Source organism: Hippocampus guttulatus, chromosome 8 (genome assembly GCF_054856545.1).
Source record: "Hippocampus guttulatus isolate MCC_2025c chromosome 8, RoL_Hgut_1.0, whole genome shotgun sequence".
Taxonomy (NCBI): Eukaryota; Metazoa; Chordata; class Actinopteri; order Syngnathiformes; family Syngnathidae; genus Hippocampus; species Hippocampus guttulatus.
Genome location: NC_141268.1, coordinates 3,485,797 through 3,506,010, shown reverse-complemented (window position 1 = coordinate 3,506,010; position 20,214 = coordinate 3,485,797). Strand labels below are relative to the sequence as shown.

The 20,214-nt window shown below is 44.9% G+C and overlaps 1 protein-coding gene across 1 annotated transcript in view; it reads right to left on the bottom strand.

The window, feature by feature from the left end:
* Positions 1-20,214, bottom strand: part of nfasca (neurofascin homolog (chicken) a) — a 152,537-nt gene that overhangs the window by 97,789 nt on the left and 34,534 nt on the right. The window lies entirely within an intron of this gene.

Here is a 20,214-nt window from a genome sequence, read left to right as displayed (position 1 = left end):
TATCACATGAAGTGGATTTTACAGTGCGCCCTCGTTTACAATACCAACGACACCATATTTTAAATATAGAATTGAACAATCTAAAACTAAACTGCACAGATTTATTTCACATCAAAGCTCCTGCATCAAAAGTAAAGCATCAATCAACCTTTTGCCTCCTGATAGGAGGTGCTAAGACTGCATGTGTGACTTACATCTGGAAAACAGGATTCATAAAAAAATTGAAAAATTCTAAAACTGGAAATCATGAACAAAAGTAATAAAGCGTCCAGAATATTTACAGCATTACAAATCAAGTGGTACTGTATTCAGACTCTGAGTTAGCATTGCAGTCCCAAACCATGGAAGGATGGTCTTTGACTTTTTTAGCACTTTTCTCCCTTAAATACTGAAAGTGCTTCAACAATTTTGTTGAATTCACTTTTAAAATCGAGTTTTTATATATATACTGTATATACAGTATATACTGTGTATATATATATATATATATATATATATATATATATATATATATATATATATATATATATATATATATATATATATATTCGAGCTGTCGAAATGATTAAAATATTTAATCTAATTAAAAATGCAACTGTCATAATTAACTCAAATAATAATAATAATAATAATAATGCATTTTATTTAAAAGCGCCTTTCATGCCACCCAAGGACACTGTACAGACAATAAGAAAATACAATGTAAAAATTAGTAAACGAGATATTATATAAAAACAGGACATAAAATCATAAAATCATAAAAACATAGGAAATGGAAGAGCTATGTGTTGTAGGCAATCCTGAAGAGGTGTGTTTTTAGACGGGACTTGAAAGTGGAAAGAGGTGTGCAGTTTTGGAGGTCCGGAGGTAGGTTGTTCCAGAGCTTTGGAGCAGCGTGACTGAAGGCTCTGGCTCCCATGGTGCTCAGTCGGGCAGGGGGCACTGACAGGCGGAGGGAGGACGAGGATCTGAGGGAGCGAGAGGGGATATGCACCTGGAGAAGGTCGGATAGGTAAGGAGGGGCCAGGTTGTGGATGGCCATATATGTATATAGAAGCAGTTTGTAATTGATGCGATGTTGAACAGGGAGCCAGTGAAGCTGTTGGAGAACGGGGGTGATGTGCTGCTGGGAAGATGTTTTTGTGATGATGCGAGCAGAGGCGTTTTGAACCAGCTGGATTTTATGAAGGGACTTTTGAGGTAGGCCGAAGAGGAGAGCGTTGCAGTAATCAAGGCGGGATGTGACAAGACTGTGGACAAGAATAGCAGTGGTGCGGGGGGTGAGGGAAGGGCGAAGTCTGGTAATATTGCGGAGGTGGAAATAAGCAGTGCGGGTGATGGTGTTGATATGTGAGTGGAAGGTGAGCATGCTATCCAGGATGACACCCAGACTCTTAACCTGGGGGGAGGGGGACACTAGGGAGCTGTCAATGTTGAAGGAAAAACTGTTTACTTTGGATAAAGTGGATTTGGTGCCAAGAAGGAGGACTTCAGTTTTATTAGTATTTAATTTAAGAAAGTTTGTTGTGAACCATGTTTTGAGTTCGGAGAGGCAAGAGGTGAGGGAGGGGGGTGGGAGTATGGAGTTTGGCTTGCAGGAGAGGTAGAGCTGGGTGTCATCAGCAAAGCAGTGAAAGTGGATATTAAATTTGCGGAGGATATGGCCAAGAGGCAGGAGGTAGATGATGAAGAGAAGGGGACCTAGGACAGATCCCTGTGGTACACCTGTGGTGACTGGGGAGGGCTTTGAGGTGAAGGATTTGAGCTGGACAAACTGAGTGCGGCCAGTGAGGTAGGAGTGGAACCAACTGAGGGGAGTGTGGGAGAGACCAATGGAGGAGAGTCTATTGAGGAGGATCGGTTGAGAGATTGTGTCAAAGGCAGCGCTCAAGTCTAAGAGGATGAGGATGGAGACTAAACCGGAATGAGATGCTATGAGGAGATCATTTACAATACGGATTAGGGCAGTCTCTGTGCTGTGGCGGGGGCGGAAACCGGACTGAAAGGGTTCATAGAGAGAGTGAAGGGACAGGTGGGAGTGGAGTTGAGCAGCAACAGTTTTTTCAAGGATTTTCGAGATAAATGGAAGGTTGGAGATGGGGCGGAGGTTATCAAAGTTGTTGGGGTCAGAGCCATGTTTTTTCAGTGTGGGGGTGATAGCAGCAGTTTTGAGGAGTGATGGGACAATACCAGAAGAGAGTGAGGAGTGGATAATAGCAGATATGAGAGGAAGCACAGAAGGAAGGCAGGATTTAACAAGGGATGAAGGGAGGGGATCAAGCTGGCAAGTGGTAGGCTTGGATTTGAGTATGAGGTTGGATAATTCAGCAGTCGTTGGTGGAACAAAACTGGAGAAGAGATGACAAGGAGAAGAAGGTTCAGATGGGGGGGGGAGCAGGCAGGTTTTGATGGAGTTGGTGATGGATCTTAAGGATTTTGTGATTGAAGTGTTCCATTATGGAGTTGCAGGTTGCTGTGGAGTACAGGTGGAGGGGGAGAGAGTTTGGTGGCCGGAGGATTTTGTTCATGACGGAGAAGAGAGTTCTTGAATTTCCTTCGTTGGAGAGGATGAGGCCGGAGTAGTAGCTGGATTTGGTTTGTGCAATTTGGTCCTTGTATTTAGTGATATGGGTAGTGTACATGTCCTTATGGATGGTGAGACCGGTTTTCTTATAGAGTCGCTCAAGTTGGCGGTTTTTTGATTTCAATGATCTAAGAGCGGGTGTAAACCAGGGGGCAGATGTAGAGAATGAAGCAGTCCTGGTCTTCAGGGGGGCGAGAGAATTTAGAATATTTGTGAGGCAGGCATTGTAGTGAGCGGTGAGGTCATCCGGGTTTGAAAGGGCGTCTGGGGGCGGGGAACGGTCGATAATGGAGCAGAAGGTGTCAATGTTGATATTTTTGGTATTACGAAAAGAAATGAGGCGGGAGGTTTTGATTGTAGAGAGACGGAGTACGATGTTAAAAGTGAGGAGGAAATGATCGGTTTCAGGAAAAACATCAGCAGTGGGCTTGGAGGGGGAGAAGCCAGAGCAGCAAACCAAGTCCAATGTGTGGCCTTTGATGTGGGTGGGGAAGTCAGTAAGACAGTGTATCGCGAGGCTCTCCAGGTAGGATGTGAAGTCTCTTGTGAGTGGCAGGTCGGGGTTGTCCATGTGAATATTAAAATCTCCCAGCAAAATTAAATTTGGCGAGAGAGTGGATAAGTGTGTGATTAAACTGGAAAATTCATTGATGAAATCGCTATGTGGCTTCGGGGGGCGATAAACTGTGGCAATGATGGTTGGCGTGGGTCCAGGGAGTTTAAACACCATGCATTCAAAAGAGCTTGATGCAGGAACGGAGACTGGTAAGACTTTCCACTTCTCGCGGTGGATTACCGCGAGGCCTCCTCCACGGCCGTTGCCACGGGGACGGCAGATGTAAACAAAGCCGGGAGGAGTGGAGTCATTCAGAGCAGCGAAGTCGTTTGTTTGTTGCCAGGTTTCTGTTAAAACGAGGAAGTCAAGTTTGCGTTCGGCGAGGACGTCTTGAATGAGGTGACCCTTGTTCGTAAGTGAGCGGATGTTCAGCAGTCCAAAGCTGACAGCGGAGGTGTCATGTTTGATGGCGGCAGTGCTGTTAGCCGACCTAGCCAGGCGGGCTACTGCATAGTAGTTGGTGTTGCTGCCGCGGTTTCTGGGAGGACGTCGAGAAGTGGACCAGGTCGAGTTGATTGAGCCAGGATTTTTGTAGTCAACATGTCTACGCGACCCGCGGTGAATGTAGCGACGTCGAGGCAGGCGAGCGATGTCAGGATGATGGTGCAGTTCCGGCGGTGGAGGCTCCGGTGCAATCCTCCGGATCCGGAGAAGATCCGCGACAGAATAGTGGAGTAGTCCTGTCACTGGATGATGGCAGAACGTCAGAAGTATCAGAAATAACCCAAAGGCGGCGAAGTTGTGCCGCCCCATGACGAGGGAGAAAGGCCGGTGCGGTGACAGCCGGTAAGTTTAAGCTACCGGCGTTAGCCCGTGGACTAAGTTACGATTTGGGGTTTGATTGATCGGGTGAAGCTATGATTTGTTACATCAATCACAGTCCAAACAGTCCAAAAACAGAAGGGCAAAAGAAAAATCAGAAGAAATATCTGAAAAGTTTTGGAAAAGTTTGGAGTGAGAAGCGGCGACATACACGCCAGCGTCCTCTCACCCCGGAAGTGAGAGGACTCACGCCCAGATATACCACAACAGACAAGACCTAAGGTGTAGGTTGTGCAAAGAGGCACTTGAGACGATCCAACACATAACTGCAGGGTGTAAGATGCTGGCAGGAAAAGCCTACATGGAACGCCATAACCAGGTGGCTGGCATAGTCTACCGAAACATCTGTGCGGAGTATGGACTGGAATCCCCAAGGTCAAAATGGGAAACACCTCCGAAGGTGGAGGACAACTACAAAATTATTTTTTATCGTTTCTGAATTTTCTTTTATATTTTTTGTCCTATTTTCCCCATTTTAATGCTCTCATCAACATGGAATCATGAATCAATTTTCTATGTGCAAAATGCAAATATTTACTGAAATAACAATTTCAATTTTACATGAACATTTTCCACTTGGAGCAGTTATTCACACATAATCTCTCACACAATATTACTGTCCATCAACAACAGTGAAAAAAATATTTTGTCACACAACAGATGCTTTAACAGCTCTTTTTATGGAATCAAAACAGAGCAATATAATATTATAAAGTGCATATCTAAGGTAAACTAGTACTCAGGCTATAGTGGATTTAAACCATGGTTGCATACTTCGTTTTTCTCAAGTTTGCTTTGAACACAGCAGTCAGGCTATGTTGATTCTGTTGGTCCTTCTTGCGTGGAAGTCTCTCTACAGTTTTGTGTAGACATCATTTCGGATGACTACACTTGGTTCAATGACAACACTGGAGACGTTTTATTTTCGTTAGGTCGCTACCACTGCACCGCTGAACTTTCGTTGTCATGTCACCTCCTCAGCGCACTGTCACTGTCAGATGAACACAGAGAAGCTCAACCCGCTCTATTTATATGGACACGGAACACTGTAACCTTACACACAAAATAGTTCCAAATAAGTAACAATCGTGTCAGTGGCATACATCGTATACCTGTATGATACAGGTAACTTTGGTCTTGTCAGTGGAACAATCTGGCAACTTTTTAAAAGTAAACTGGACCCTGCAGGAATAATAAGGTGGCCAAAGGAAGAGATTCAGACCACGGACGTTAAGACCCGAAAGCTCCTCACCATGCATGGAAGGTTACATCCCAAATCCAGCACCCTGAGACTGTACGCAAGCCGAAAGGAAGGAGGCCGGGGACGAGTGAGTGTGAGAGCCACTGTCCAGGATGAAACATCCAAGCTCCATGAATACATCAAGGAGAAGGCTCCAACGGATGACGTACTCAGAGAATGTCTCAGACAATGGGGAACAGAGGATGAGGCGCTGGAAGAGGGACCATAATGGGAGGACAAGCCCCTACACGGGATGTACCACCGGACCATAACTGAAGTGGCTGATCTCAAGAAGTCCTATCAGTGGCTAGAGAGGGCTGGCCTGAAGGACAGCACAGAGGCACTCATCCTGGCTGCTCAGGAGCAGGCCCTGAGCACCAGAGCCATTGAGGCCCAGATATACCACAACAGACAAGACCTAAGGTGTAGGTTGTGCAAAGAGGCACTTGAGACGATCCAACACATAACTGCAGGGTGTAAGATGCTGGCAGGAAAAGCCTACATGGAACGCCATAACCAGGTGGCTGGCATAGTCTACCGAAACATCTGTGCGGAGTATGGACTGGAATCCCCAAGGTCAAAATGGGAAACACCTCCGAAGGTGGTGGAGAATGACAGAGCGAAGATCCTGTGGGACTTCCAGATCCAGACTGACAAGATGGTAATGGCGAACCAACCAGATCAACCGTGATCATAGATAAAGGGCAGAGGAAAGCCGTTGTAGTGGATGTAGCGGTCCCAAGTGATGGAAACATCAGAAACAAGGAACACGAGAAACTCGAGAAATACCACGGGCTCAGAGAGGAGCTGGAGAGAGCCTGGAAGGTAAAGGTGACAGTCGTGCCTGTGGTGGTCGGAGCACTCGGGGCAGTGACCGCCAAACTAGATGAGTGGTTGCAACAGATCCCAGGAACAACATCGGATATCTCAGTCCAGAAATGTGCAGTGCTGGGAACGGCAAGGATGCTGCGCAGAACCCTCAAGCTTCCTGGCCTCTGGTAGAGAACCCGAGCTGAATGAGGGACGGACACCACCCGAGGGGTGAGACGAGGATAAATACATTTCCAAATATTTTGCTTTCATGGCTTTCTTAGTCAAAAAGGTTCCTGACCCCTGGCCTAGACGTTCCATGTTCTTGCTCTTTGTTTTTGTTCCCGCCAGGTTTTCTGCACTTACCTTTGTAAGTAGTTTTTCATTGTAGTTATAGTTACGATTTTTGTATTATATGTGTTTAGGTTTCTTGTTTATTTCTTGACAAGCAATTTCCGTTTCTGTTTTTATCTTTGCCTTTTTTGCAAGTGTTTTTCGTTGTCTCATTTTCTGGTGTTGTTGGTTGAACTTTGTCAGTCTTGCGACCTATTTTTGTGAAGAAACCTTTTTTGTCAATTCTTTCTGAGTTCACCTTTCTGGAGTCCAATTCTGTCCTCAGCTTTCCGTAAACCTAACAATAATTAGTGGTTAGTGCAGGCCAACATATCCAAAATTTCCTTGCGACAACCCCCCCCAAGAACTGTAACACGGTTTGCAGATCTGTTTACGACCTTTTCGGAACCCCAAGGAACACAAAATTCACTACATTCACATTCGCTGCTCAGTGAGACACAAGCTTTACAAATCTTCCTCTTCTCTTCGCCCGTCTTGTAAGGGTAGCGTCCACTTTGTGTCAAAAGCAAGAAGTACAAGGCAGACAAACGACACGACCCTTGTCAAATATTTATCAGGGCACGGCAATGTCTTGTATGTTGGCCTAAATCACAAGCACTGACCTACATTTATGACATAAAATGTATTATTTGTCCAATGAAAACGTATTACTTTATGTCCGACGGTCTTTTCTCTCAAATTTCTAGTGTTGTTCCGGTACGTGTCTCTTTCTGATGAAATAAATCCGTGCCTTCCCGTCACACTGCTAACACATGAACACGTAACCGAAAACTCAAACACACGGCAGCCATGCATGAACACATTCACACACAAAATGCACAGGTCACTGAGAAGACAGGGCTGATCATGCATGAAGACAAGGCAGGCGTGCATAGTGAAAACTCTATTTTGTTCTCTCTCGCTCAAACACTCACACACACACACACACACACACACACACACACACACACACACATTTACATACACTTGCACACAGACACATACTGCTGCTCACGTATGTAGAACAGGAGAGAAAGCTCCCCGTTAGCTGGAGGCAATCTGAGATTCCTCATGGTGTGACATGGCTGGAAGGAAGGTCAGTCATGGTAAATTAGTGTGCACTCATATTTGTATGTGCATGTGTGTTGGCGGGCACTGAGTAAGCAAAAAAAAAAAAAAAAAGAGCAGAACTGACAGAAGGATTGACATTTTGTTAAGTAATTGAGCAGGTCACAAACATATTTGTGAGGGAAGAGGGCAAATGTGGTTCCAAATTCGCTGAAATGAAAATAGAAATGGCGGCCCGGTGCCCTAGTGGTTAGCACGGCGACCTCACAGCGCAGTGGTCGTGGGTTCGATCCTGGCTCCAGTCATCCTGTGTGGAGTTTGCATATTCTCCCCGTGCCTGCGTGGGTTTTCTCCGGGCACTCTGGTTACCTCCCACATTCCAAAAACATGTGTGGCAGGTTAATGGAACACTCCCTAGGTGAGAGTGTGAGCGAGGATGGTTGTTCATCTTTGTGTGCCCTGTGATTGGCTGGCAACCGGTTCAGGATATAACTCAGTTACTGCCTGAAGACAGCTGGGAAGAAGGCTCCAGCATGCCCTGCGGCCCTTGTGAGGATAAAGCGGATCGGAAAATGGATGGGTGGATGGAAAATAAAAATAATTTCAAGTAAATATCAACTTATATAACAAACTAACTGATCACAAAATAAAAAGGAAGCAGTCAGACTTTTATTGATGGCTAAAAAAAAAAGGATATTTGTTCTTAATCATATTGAATATCATCAGATATCAATGTGACATTTCCACACATTGTGACTGAATGGAGTGACAATGAGAAAAAGTGAGTGCAGAGGCGTACAGGATATACAGGTATATATACTGTATATATTTTTTACTTTAAGTAAATTGCGCTGATGTGCCCTCGTGACCTCCGCCAACAGTCTCAGTCTCTGTCGAGACTCACCCCTCCCCCCAACACTCCAATGTGCTGTCATGCAAATCACCCTTGCATATAATATTTCATATGCCTTGGCAACAAAAGGAAGACCTCATCTCCTTTCTGAGTTTCCTTAAGACCTGCGCCAAGACACATACACTCACACGCATGCACGCACACACACACACACACACACACACACAAAACAAGCAAACAAAGCAATGACACGACATGAACTTGTGTCCAGATGGACTGCAGCAGTTGACCTCTGATCATTTCTGCACACAATAAATGCCAAACAGACACACTTCCAGACATGATGCACTTCAGCTTGCTCACACTCATAGACGCACACACACACACACACACACACACACACACACACACACACACACACACACACACACACACACACACACACTTCCTGCCATTTAATGTGGCAAACTACACTAAATAGTACATGCAGGCTAATGGATATTTCTGAATTATGATCTAGAACAGGAATGGGCAACCGGTGGCCCGATGGCCACCCCTTGAGAAATTAAATAAAATAATAATTGGGGGGATTTTTTTTTTCCTTTTACAAACCCCAACATAGCTTAAAAAAACACAGATTAAAAATTCTGTACATAGTACCAGGGAAAATGGGGAGAAAAATCCCGGGAAAAATGTGAGAAAGCCAAAATATGAAAAATCTATTTTAAAAAGAAAAGAAATCTGCCAATATGCAAATCCACAGGTTCTGAATATGCATTGGTCGAATGTACGGTAGTTTTAAGTTGGAATATACCCTGCCAATCACCACGAGATGGAAGACATGTCTTAGTTTCAGATTCAGATTCGGAAAACTTTATTTATCCCAGTGGGGCAATTAGAGTTGTGCGAGAGCGGCTTCTTGTGGAGACAGTCAGAGCAAAGTTGCGCTTTTAGTACAACATGAGTAGACCGAATAATTTCGGGGGGATTTGGCATAATATGCAGGCCAAACATGGTGCCTCTGTAATACAGTATTAACAATTTGAATGACTTGAATTGTGTGAAAAATATTGACAAAATGAGTTCTTGCACTTTAGGTCCTGTTTTTGTTCCCAAGGCAAGTGTGAGGTGGTGGAGTTTTCTGACTTTGGGTATTTTGCTAGACTTTGCACAAGAGCATTTGGGCGTCGCTGTCGGATGGAAGTAGTCTTTCCTGGCCAATGCTCGCAGCATCCCTCTATTTGCATCAAATTCAGGGTGGTGCTTGACATACCAGGGACAGATATAGACTTGGTGGTGTCTGTGCATGAGATTGGCAGGTAAACTGCAAGATCTCTCCTTTCACCCCTTGCGAATGATGTTGTCAGCCGTGGGCAAATGCCGATATTGCATCTGTGTGTGTCAAAGCCCTCCTCCTCCCAAGTGAAAGGGGTGCTATTAATATATTTTTTAGATGACAATGATGAATCACAATGATTCAGGGATTGTCCCACGCTGATGTTAAATTTATGAATGAAATCTGATGGCATCCAACACACATCTATGAGCGCCAAATTTGTCTGCTTGCGTATCGAACAAATACACTAAAATAGCAATACACTACCTACCACTTACGCCATAAGTTACAGTTCATAGGTGTGTTTGTGAGCATGGTGTATCTATTTTTCACATTATAATTAATATAAATCATTTTTAATCCGTTCCAAATCTAGAAAACACCTTTTTAAAAGCTTTTCTTTTTTTTCTTTTTTTTTTTTACTATTTTACACCATAAACTGTATTCACACACATATATATATATACTGGATATATATAAAATTCCTTGTCTCAACCCTGGGGTGGTGTCCGTCCCACATTCAGCTCGGGTCCTCTACCAGAGGACAGGAAGCTTGAGGGTTCTGCGCAGTAACTTTGCTCTTCCAAACATTGCGCTTTTCTAGCACTGAGATGTCCGATGTTGTTCCCGAGATCTGTTGCAACCACTCATCCAGTTTGGGGGTCACTGCTCCGAGTGCTCCGACCACCACAAGCATGACTGTCACCTTTACCTTCCAGGCTCTCTCCAGCTCCTCTCTGAGCCCTTGGTATTTCTCGGTTGCCAGCCAATCGCAGGGCACACAGAGAAGAACAAACATCCATGATCACGCTCACACCTAGGGACAATTTGGAGTGTTCAACCAGCCTGCCATGCATGTTTTTGGAATGTGGGAGGAAATCGGAGTACCCGGAGAAAACCCACGCAGGAAGACATGCAAACTCCACACAGGAAGGCCGGAGCCGGGATCAAACCCACGACCTCTGGACTGTGAGGTCGACGCGCCAATCTGCACTGTGAGGTTGACGCGCTAACCACTGGACCCCCCGGTGTTATGTCTATATATATTTTAATGCAAAAATCACACCGATAAAGAGGGAACATAAAGCGCTGGTCACAACAAGGACCAGAGGGCACATAAAACGAATAACAAAAAGCGCTTGCACAAAAGGCAAGGGAGAAAAATACAGACCGCGAATACAAACAAAAAACAATGTATCAAAAATACACGCAAGAAAGCCCAATCACAAAACAAAATCAGTACTTACTAAACCATGGGTACCGAGAATACAAAAGCGAAACACGACGAGGTCTAAAGCCAACTAGTCTATGAGCAGAGAAACAGCAATGCAATAAACAATACTCCGACAACAGGTGCACGGCAGAGGAGTCCTTAAATACAGAGTCTACTAATCATAGATTGGCAGCAGGTGCACACAGAAGTCCGCTCATGCCACCTGCTGGCCAGACCGAAAACAGAACCGTGACACCCGGCCACCCGTATATATATATATATATATACCTCTATATATTAGAGCTGTCAATCGATTAAAATATTTAATCTAATTAAAAATGCAACTGTCAGAATTAACTCAAATTCACTAAAAATTAATCGTGATTACTCAGGCATTTTTTATCGTTTCTGAATTTCCTTTTATATTTTTTTGTCCTATTTTTTCCCCATTTTAATGCTCTCATCAACATGGAATCATGAATCCGTTTTCTACGTGCAAAATGCAAATAATTACTGAAATAACAATTTCGATTTTCAATTCTACATGAACATTTTTCACTTGGACCAGGATCTACAGCAGCGACATCGGGATGTCATTCGGGCTTGAGAAATGTAGTCGGATGGTGACTAAGAGAGGAAAGTTAGTCCGCACTGAAGGGGTCTCACTCCCTAAAGGAACAATCGCAGACATTGAGGACAGCTACAAGTACCTCGGTATACCACAAGCCAATGGCAACCTCGAACTGGCAACAAGGAAAGCGGCTACGGCCAAATACCTCCAGCGAGTGAGGCAAGTCCTAAGAAGCCAGCTCAATGCAAGAATAAGACCCGGGCAATAAACAGCTATGTCCTGCCAGTGATCAGATACCCTGCAGGAATAATAAGGTGGCCAAAGGAAGAGATTCAGACCACGGACGTTAAGACCTGAAAGCTCCTAACCATGCATGGGGGGTTCCATCCCAAATCCAGCACCCTGAGACTGTACGCAAGCCGAAAGGAAGGAGGCCGGGGACTAGTGAGTGTGAGAGCCACTGTCCAAGATGAAACATCCAAGCTCCATGAATACATCAAGGAGAAGGCTCCAACGGATGACGTACTCAGAGAATGTCTCAGACAATGGGGAACAGAGGATGAGGTGCTGGAAGAGGGACCATCATGGGAGGACAAGCCCCTACACGGGATGTACCACCGGACCATAACTGAAGTGGCTGATCTCAAGAAGTCCTATCAGTGGCTAGAGAGGGCTGGCCTGAAGGACAGCACAGAGGCACTCATCCTGGCTGCTCAGGAGCAGGCCCTGAGCACCAGAGCCATTGAGGCCCAGATATACCACACCAGACAAGACCCAAGGTGTAGGTTGTGCAAAGAGGCACCTGAGACGATCCAACACATAACTGCAGGGTGTAAGATGCTGGCAGGGAAAGCTTACATGGAACGCCATAACCAGGTGGCTGGCATAGTATACTGAAACATCTGTGCGGACTATGGACTGGAAACCCCAAGGTCAAAATGGGAAACACCTCCAAAGGTGGAGGAGAATGATCGAGCGAAGATCCCGTGGGACTTGCAGATACAGACTGACAAGATGGTGATGGCGAACCAACCAGATATCGTGATCATAGATAAAGGGCAAAGGAAAGCCGTTGTAGTGGATGTAGCAGTCCCAAGTGATGGAAACATCAGAAAGAAGGAACACGAGAAACTTGAGAAATACCAAGGGCTCAGAGAGGAGCTGGAGAGAGCCTGGAAGGTAAAGGTGACAGTCGTGCCTGTGGTGGTCGGAGCACTCAGGACAGTGACCCCCAAACTAGATGAGTGGTTGCAACAGATCCCGGGAACAACATCGGACATCTCAGTCCAGAAAAGCGCAGTGCTGGGAACAGCAAGGATACTGCGCAGAACCCTCAAGCTTCCTGGCCTCTGGTAGAGGACCCGAGCTGAATGGAAGACGGACACCACCCGAGGGGTGAGAAGAGGAATTTTTTATGTGTACAGTAATCCCTCATTTATCGCGAATAATGGGGACCAAAACCACCCACGATAAACGAAAATCCCGCGAAGTAGCGACCAATTAACATATTCAGGTAAAAAGTTTTTTTTTTTTTTTAAGTCCGCAAAAAGTCTGCAAACAGTCCGTGAGAAGCTGCAAAACAACAGCGGGTCACATCGAGCAACATATACGGTACTGTACTCCATGTATGTGAATTATTTATTTTCTATTTTTTTTAATGAATATGTTTGAAAAAATCCGAGATGCACCGAATCCGCGATAAGCGATCCGCGAAATAGCGAGGGATCACTGTGTATATGGCCGTGCATTTCAATCTTAGGCCTTCAGTGACGTCATATACATTAACACAATATAGGCTCGTCAAGCAGCAAGTAATTTCAGGAGCATTTAAAACCATCAAGTATGCATTCGCAATTAAAAGCAGGAAACTAAATTTACAGATATTGTCAAAAATAAAAAGATGATTTAAAAATACGAAATAAAATGCCACCCAAATTAACCTGTGTGATCTTAAACAAGTCTGTCCAATAAATTGCGCAATGTCGCAGTTTCATATAAGACACCATGGTAGAGAAATCTATGAACAAAATTGTATCATGTTTAAAGTTTCGGTTAATTTGGGCATGTCTGGACATGCTCAGCGCAAAGGTGTCGGCCGTTTGGGCGGAGGGCCTTTTCTTGAGTAATCACGTCAAAGCAAGGGGGGCGAAGGCTAGATTCAATCACAGAGTGGGAATAAACAAATTGGGAACAAAGAGTTGTTGAATACCAAAACAGTTTGGGAACAGATGTCGCGCCCAGGTGGACATTAGTCATCAGCAAAGTCTGTGACTTGTGTATTCGGGTAGATCAGATCACTCCCGAGAGGCCGGACAGGGGGGCGCGGTATGCAAATCTCTGGGGCAGTGTCTTTCTTGAATTTTGCAATAAAAGTTCGAACCGGCGGAGAGGGAGCTGAGTGTGTATCATCGGAGCAACTAAACCGTCGTTCGCTCTCAGAGATCCACTCCCGCCGATATTGAAGACAATTTTCCTGTGTGCCGAGTCATTTCTTTAACTTTGTCCGAGAAAATCTCTGACACACCAACCAAACAATAACAAAACAAACTATTCTTTGAAAATAAAGTAAACAACAGATCATTTGCATTTTGAAAATCGGCGATACAACAGCAAATAACTGAAATTGTTGAGCAGCTGAGATTGAACGAACTTTTGTGCACGAATTTGACTACAATGCAGGTGAGCAGATTTGATACATTTTTGTATCTTTGTCATTTTATTTCGTTACCATTAATTTAATACTAACGAAATAAAATGACAAGAAGAAATGTAAAATCAAATTCATTTACTCACCAATGTAGTGCCTGTTCACTGAGCTGCAGATCTACGCGAGTGTCCCCACACGTTTTTAAACGTACCATAGCTTGTAGGTGCCCAGCCGTGCTCTGTTTCCTTGTTGCCTTGGTAAAACAACTTGGTAAATCCACTGTGGCTCCAAACACCAAATCGGTCAGTTGCAAGCAATAGGCATTCCCAGCAGTACAATTTGCAGCGTTTCTCAGAGGCTGTGAGCCACGGGTACCGTTCATAATTGCTCGTCTGAAAATGACGGACAAACCCTTTTCCTTGCTGGGACAGGCTAGCTAGCGCAGGAGTTGGGCGATCTCTTCGCACAATATCCAGCTTTTCGTGGAAGGCCCGTCTTGAAAATTGTGTGGAAAGTAGTTCTGCAACCAGATCAACGTCTTCTCCTTCGGCCATTTTGGGTTAAAATGCAGTGATAGCTCTAGCAGGCGCTAATCCAATCACCGAACGCGCACGTCCAGTCTCGACGTAAGCCCTTCTAGCTGGCCCTGGTACGCAGACTCGTGATCTGATTGGCTATTGCAACCTGACTGTGCCCGTTCACTTACAGTGCACAGGGGCCTTCTCTGTTTTATCTGAAGACCCCGAGCAAGTTTAATTTACCTGGCAACACAAGCTAGCTGAAATATGATTGGTTAAAAACTCTACCATAATAAATAAGTTATTAATCGAGTGGCTTTCAATGTTATTTAAAATAACATTGAAAGCCACTCGACTAAGTGGAAATAATATGATGTAAAGAATACAGAGAATATTTTTTTACATATTTATGAAAAGAAAATAACAAATTAAATTTGTCATTCTCAGAAAAGTAAATTGATTAAATTTACTTTTCTGAGAATGTTTAGGCCAGCAGAGAAGGCCTTGCTGGCCCTGACGGAACGCCACTGATATATATATATATATAAATTCCTCGTCTCACCCCCCCTCGGGTGGTGTCCGTCCCTCATTCAGCTCGGGTCCTCTACCAGAGGCCAGGAAGCTTGAGGGTTCTGCGCAGTATCCTTGCTGTTCCCAGCACTGCACATTTCTGGACTGAGATGTCCGATGTTGTTCCCGGGATCTGTTGCAACCACTCATCTAGTTTGGGGGTCACTGCCCCGAGTGCTCCGACCACCACAGGCACGACTGTCACCTTTACCTTCCAGGCTCTCTCCAGCTCCTCTCTGAGCCCTTGGTATTTCTCGAGTTTCTCGTGTTCCTTCTTTCTGATGTTTCCATCACTTGGGACCGCTACATCCACTACAACGGCTTTCCTCTGCCCTTTATCTATGATCACGATATCTGGTTGGTTCGCCATTACCATCTTGTCAGTCTGGATCTGGAAGTCCCACAGGATCTTCGCTCTGTCATTCTCCACCACCTTCGGAGGTGTTTCCCATTTTGACCTTGGGGTTTCCAGTCCATACTCCGCACAGATGTTTCGGTAGACTATGCCAGCCACCTGGTTATGGCGTTCCATGTAGGCTTTCCCTGCCAGCATCTTACACTCTGCAGTTATGTGTTGGATCGTCTCAGGTGCCTCTTTGCACAACCTACACCTTGGGTCTTGTCTGGTGTGGTATATCTGGGCCTCAATGGCTCTGGTGCTCAGGGCCTGCTCCTGAGCAGCCAGGATGAGTGCCTCTGTGCTGTCCTTCAGGCCAGCCCTCTCTAGCCACTGATAGGACTTCTTGAGATCGGCCACTTCAGTTATGGTCCGGTGGTACATCCCGTGTAGGGGCTTGTCCTCCCATGATGGTCCCTCTTCCAGCGCCTCATCTTCTGTTCCCCATTGTCTGAGACATTCTCTGAGTACGTCATCCGTTGGAGCCTTCTCCTTGATGTATTCATGGAGCTTGGATGTTTCATCCTGAACAGTGGCTCTCACACTCACTAGTCCACGGTCTCCTTCCTTTCGGCTTGCGTACAGTCTCAGGGTGCTGGATTTGGGATGGAACCCTCCATGCATGGTTAGGAGCTTTCGGGTCTTAACGTCCGTGGTCTGAATCTCTTCCTTTGGCCACCTTATTTTCCTGCAGGGTATCTGATCACTGGCAGGGCATAGCTGTTTATTGCCCGGGTCTTATTCTTGCCATTGAGCTGGCTTCTTAGGACTTGCCTCACTCGCTGGAGGTATTTGGCCGTAGCCGCTTTCCTTGTTGCCAGTTCGAGGTTGCCATTGGCTTGTGGTATACCGAGGTACTTGAAGCTGTCCTCAATGTCTGCTATTGTTCCTTCAGGGAGTGAGACCCCTTCAGTGCGGACTACCTTTCCTCTCTTAGTCACCATCCGACTACATTTCTCAAGCCCGAATGACATCCCGATGTCGCTGCTGTAGATCCTGGTTGTGTGGATCAGGGAGTCTATGTCCCTTTCGCTCTTAGCATACAGCTTTATGTCATCCATGTAGAGGAGGTGACTGATCGTAGCTCCATTTCTGAGGCGGTATCCATAGCCTGTCTTGGTGATTACTTGGCTTAGGGGGTTCAGTCCTATGCAGAACAGCAGTGGGGAGAGTGCATCACCATGGTATATGCCACATTTGATGGACACTTGGGTAAGTGGCTTGCCATTGGCTTCAAGTGTGGTTTTCCACATCCTCATTGAGTTCACAACGAAGGCTCTTAGGGTCCTGTTCACCTTATACAACTCCAAGCATTCAGTGATCCATGTATGTGGAATCGAGTCATAGGCTTTCTTGTAATCAATCCAGGCTGTGCACAGGTTGGTACGTCGGGACCTGCAGTCTTGTGCGACTGTTCTGTCAACCAGGAGCTGATGTTTGGCTCCTCTGGTATCTCTACCAATGCCCTTCTGTGCTTCGCTCATGTATTGATCCATGTGTCCACTTATCTTAGCCGCAATGATGCCTGACATGAGCTTCCATGTTGTGGAGAGACAGGTTATTGGCCGATAGTTGGATGGGACTGTACCCTTTGAGGGATCCTTCATGATCAGGATCGGTTAGCCATCCTGGGTGAGTCCCATCCCTCAGCAGCTGGTTCATTTGTGCTGCTAGGCGCTCATGGAGTGCTGTGAGTTTCTTTAGCCAGTAGGTGTGGACCATGTCCGGGCCTGGTGCTGTCCAGTTCTTCATATCTGAGACTCTTTCCTGTATGTCTGCCACTGTTATGGTAACTATATATATATATATATATATATATATATCCATCCATCCATCCATTTTCCGAACCGCTTGATCCTCACTAGGGTCGCGGGGGGTGCTGGAGCCTATCCCAGCCGTCTTCGGGCAGTAGGCGGGGGACACCCTGAATCAGTTGCCAGCCAATCGCAGGGCACACATAGACGAACAACCATCCACGCCCACACTCACACCTAGGGACAATTTAGAGCGTCCAATCAACCTGCCATGCATGTTTTTGGAATGCGGGAGGAAACCGGAGCACCCGGAGAAAACCCACGCAGGCCCGGGGAGAACATGCAAACTCCACACAGGGAGGCCGGAGCTGGAATCGAACCCGGTACCTCTGCACTGTGAAGCCGACGTGCTAACCACTGGACTACCGGGCCGCCATATATATGTATATATATATCCTCGGGTGCCCGTCCCTCATTCAGCTCGGGTCCTCTACCAGAGGCCAGGAAGCTTGAGGGTTCTGCGCAGTATCCTTGCTGTTCCCAGCACTGCACATTTCTGGACTGAGATGTCCGATGTTGTTCCCGGGATCTGTTGCAACCACTCATCTAGTTTGGGGGTCACTGCCCCGAGTGCTATATATATATACAGTATATATAAAAAAAGAGAGAGAGATTTTTACGATATTGATATACAAATATCTATATACACAGACAACACATTGTTTTTGTGTATACACTTTTTAATATATACAGTATAAGCAACAAAGTAGGTGTTTACAGCTGATCATGACATTAGATTTGTTTAATTTGACCTATTATTAGTTACTATATTCTTGCATTCATTTTTTTTTTTTTTTTACATGGCACACCGACGACCTTCGTGAGGATCAGCGGATCAGATGATGGATGGATGGATGGCTTGATGGATCAATAAACTATTCTATTAAGGCTTGATTCTTACAATAAGTAGGAACATTTTTAATCACACAAATTTAAAATATTTTGAAAAAATGTAAAGTCTTTTGAGTCAGAGACTAAAACCTGTGCTACTGCTACCAACTGGGTCATTCAAATAAACAAAATACACTATTAGTCAAGGGAAACCTGAATTGAAAAATAATTAAATAAATGGGAAATAAAAGGCAACGTGAGGAAGGATAGGAGAAATTAGGACAACGTAAACGATTTCTGCCCACGGGTTTCTTGCCTTAATTAACCCTGTAATGACCTCCCCCCCCCCACCCACCCCCACACACACACACACACGCACTGCAACTGTTTCCGGTGGTTATTGAACCGGGTGTCAGGTCACAGTCTACCCAGGGCATTGGCCACACACAAACACACAGATTTATGACTCATTTAGGACCCTCATTTAGGTTTTATGCAGATATGAACATTTGACTAAGTCACAAGCCTATGACAGATTTTAGTGTCTGCCTGTTGTTTTATAAATAAATACATTGCATGTGTGGGGTAGTGTGTGCCCTCTTGTTGGAAGAGTGCACAGACCATATAAAACATGACTACACACATGAATACACACTCTTGTGTTTTGCGTAGGTGGATGGCTGGGTAAATGCAAGTTCATTCCCTTCATTAAAATGTAAACAAGTGCAGAATCAACATCAGAATTGGTGTGTGTGTGTGTGTGTGTGTGTGTGCGTGTGTGTGTGTGTGTGTGTGTGTGTGTGTGTGTGTGTGTGTGTGTGTGTGCGCATGCATGCGTGCGTGCCTGCCATGCTTGGCATGTGTGTGGGCTCCTGTCAATTAGGCTTTGTTCATGTGAAGGACGATTGTGAATTGTACATTAAGATAAACCACAGAGAGGGAACACAAGACTGTACCATTGTACAGCGACAGCCTTTTCTCAAATAACACACAGAGACATTTCACTGAGCAGTCTCACAAGAAACACGGAGGAGGAGAAACATGGTTGCCACACATTCAAGTCAAGTCTTGGCACGATTACATCAACAGCAATCTTCTACAAATCATGTTACGATTAGTTCAGGGCATTATTCCACTGGATATCATAATGTTGACTTGGTGTACATCTCTTCATCGTGTAAAGTTTTAGCTGTCAAAACAACAGTACTGTGGTACCTCTACTTACGAACGTCTCTTCATACGAAATTTTCAAGTTACGAAAAGCCTCAACAGGAAAATATTGCCACTTGTTATGAAAGAAAGGTACAAAAGGTAAAAAAGACAGTATTGGCTGCTACTAGCAGCTCCGAGTTTCCTGAAAGCAACATACATATAACTGCTCAACGATTCGCTATTACCGAGCATCATCCTGGCATCCCATTGGCTAAGAGGGACCTCTATCATGCGTGTCTATGTGTGCAGATAGATAGATAGATATGCATCTATGCAGCATCCTCATCATTCACCCTTCGGGCCATGGGGTGTTCCGATAGTTTTACGTAAATGTGAATCCCCAGAAAAAGTGTTCTCCAGTCAGGCTCACTCTGCTGATGTTTGCCTGGGACATTTTCGAAGGATTGTTAGAGGCCGACAAAAGCAGATGTCCTTTGCTCAATTCTGCTCCAGTCAAAAACCACTTCTGAGAGCGAACATGAACTAAAGAGGCCAAAAAAAACGGATGAGGACGCAGTTCGGTTAAATGGCCATCATTTTTATTCTTTATTCTTTGCTTTTTACATTATGCACAGCTCTCATTTATTGTGATAATTTAATTGGAACATGTATTTGTTATTTATTTTGATGCATTTTTATGCTTTAGAAAACATTTACGTCTGAATTATGGGAGGCTTGGAACGGATTAGGGCATTTAAATCGAAAACGCGTCTACTTACTACTACTACTGACAAAATTTTCTACTTAAGAAATTTCTTCCCGAAACAATGAATTTAGAA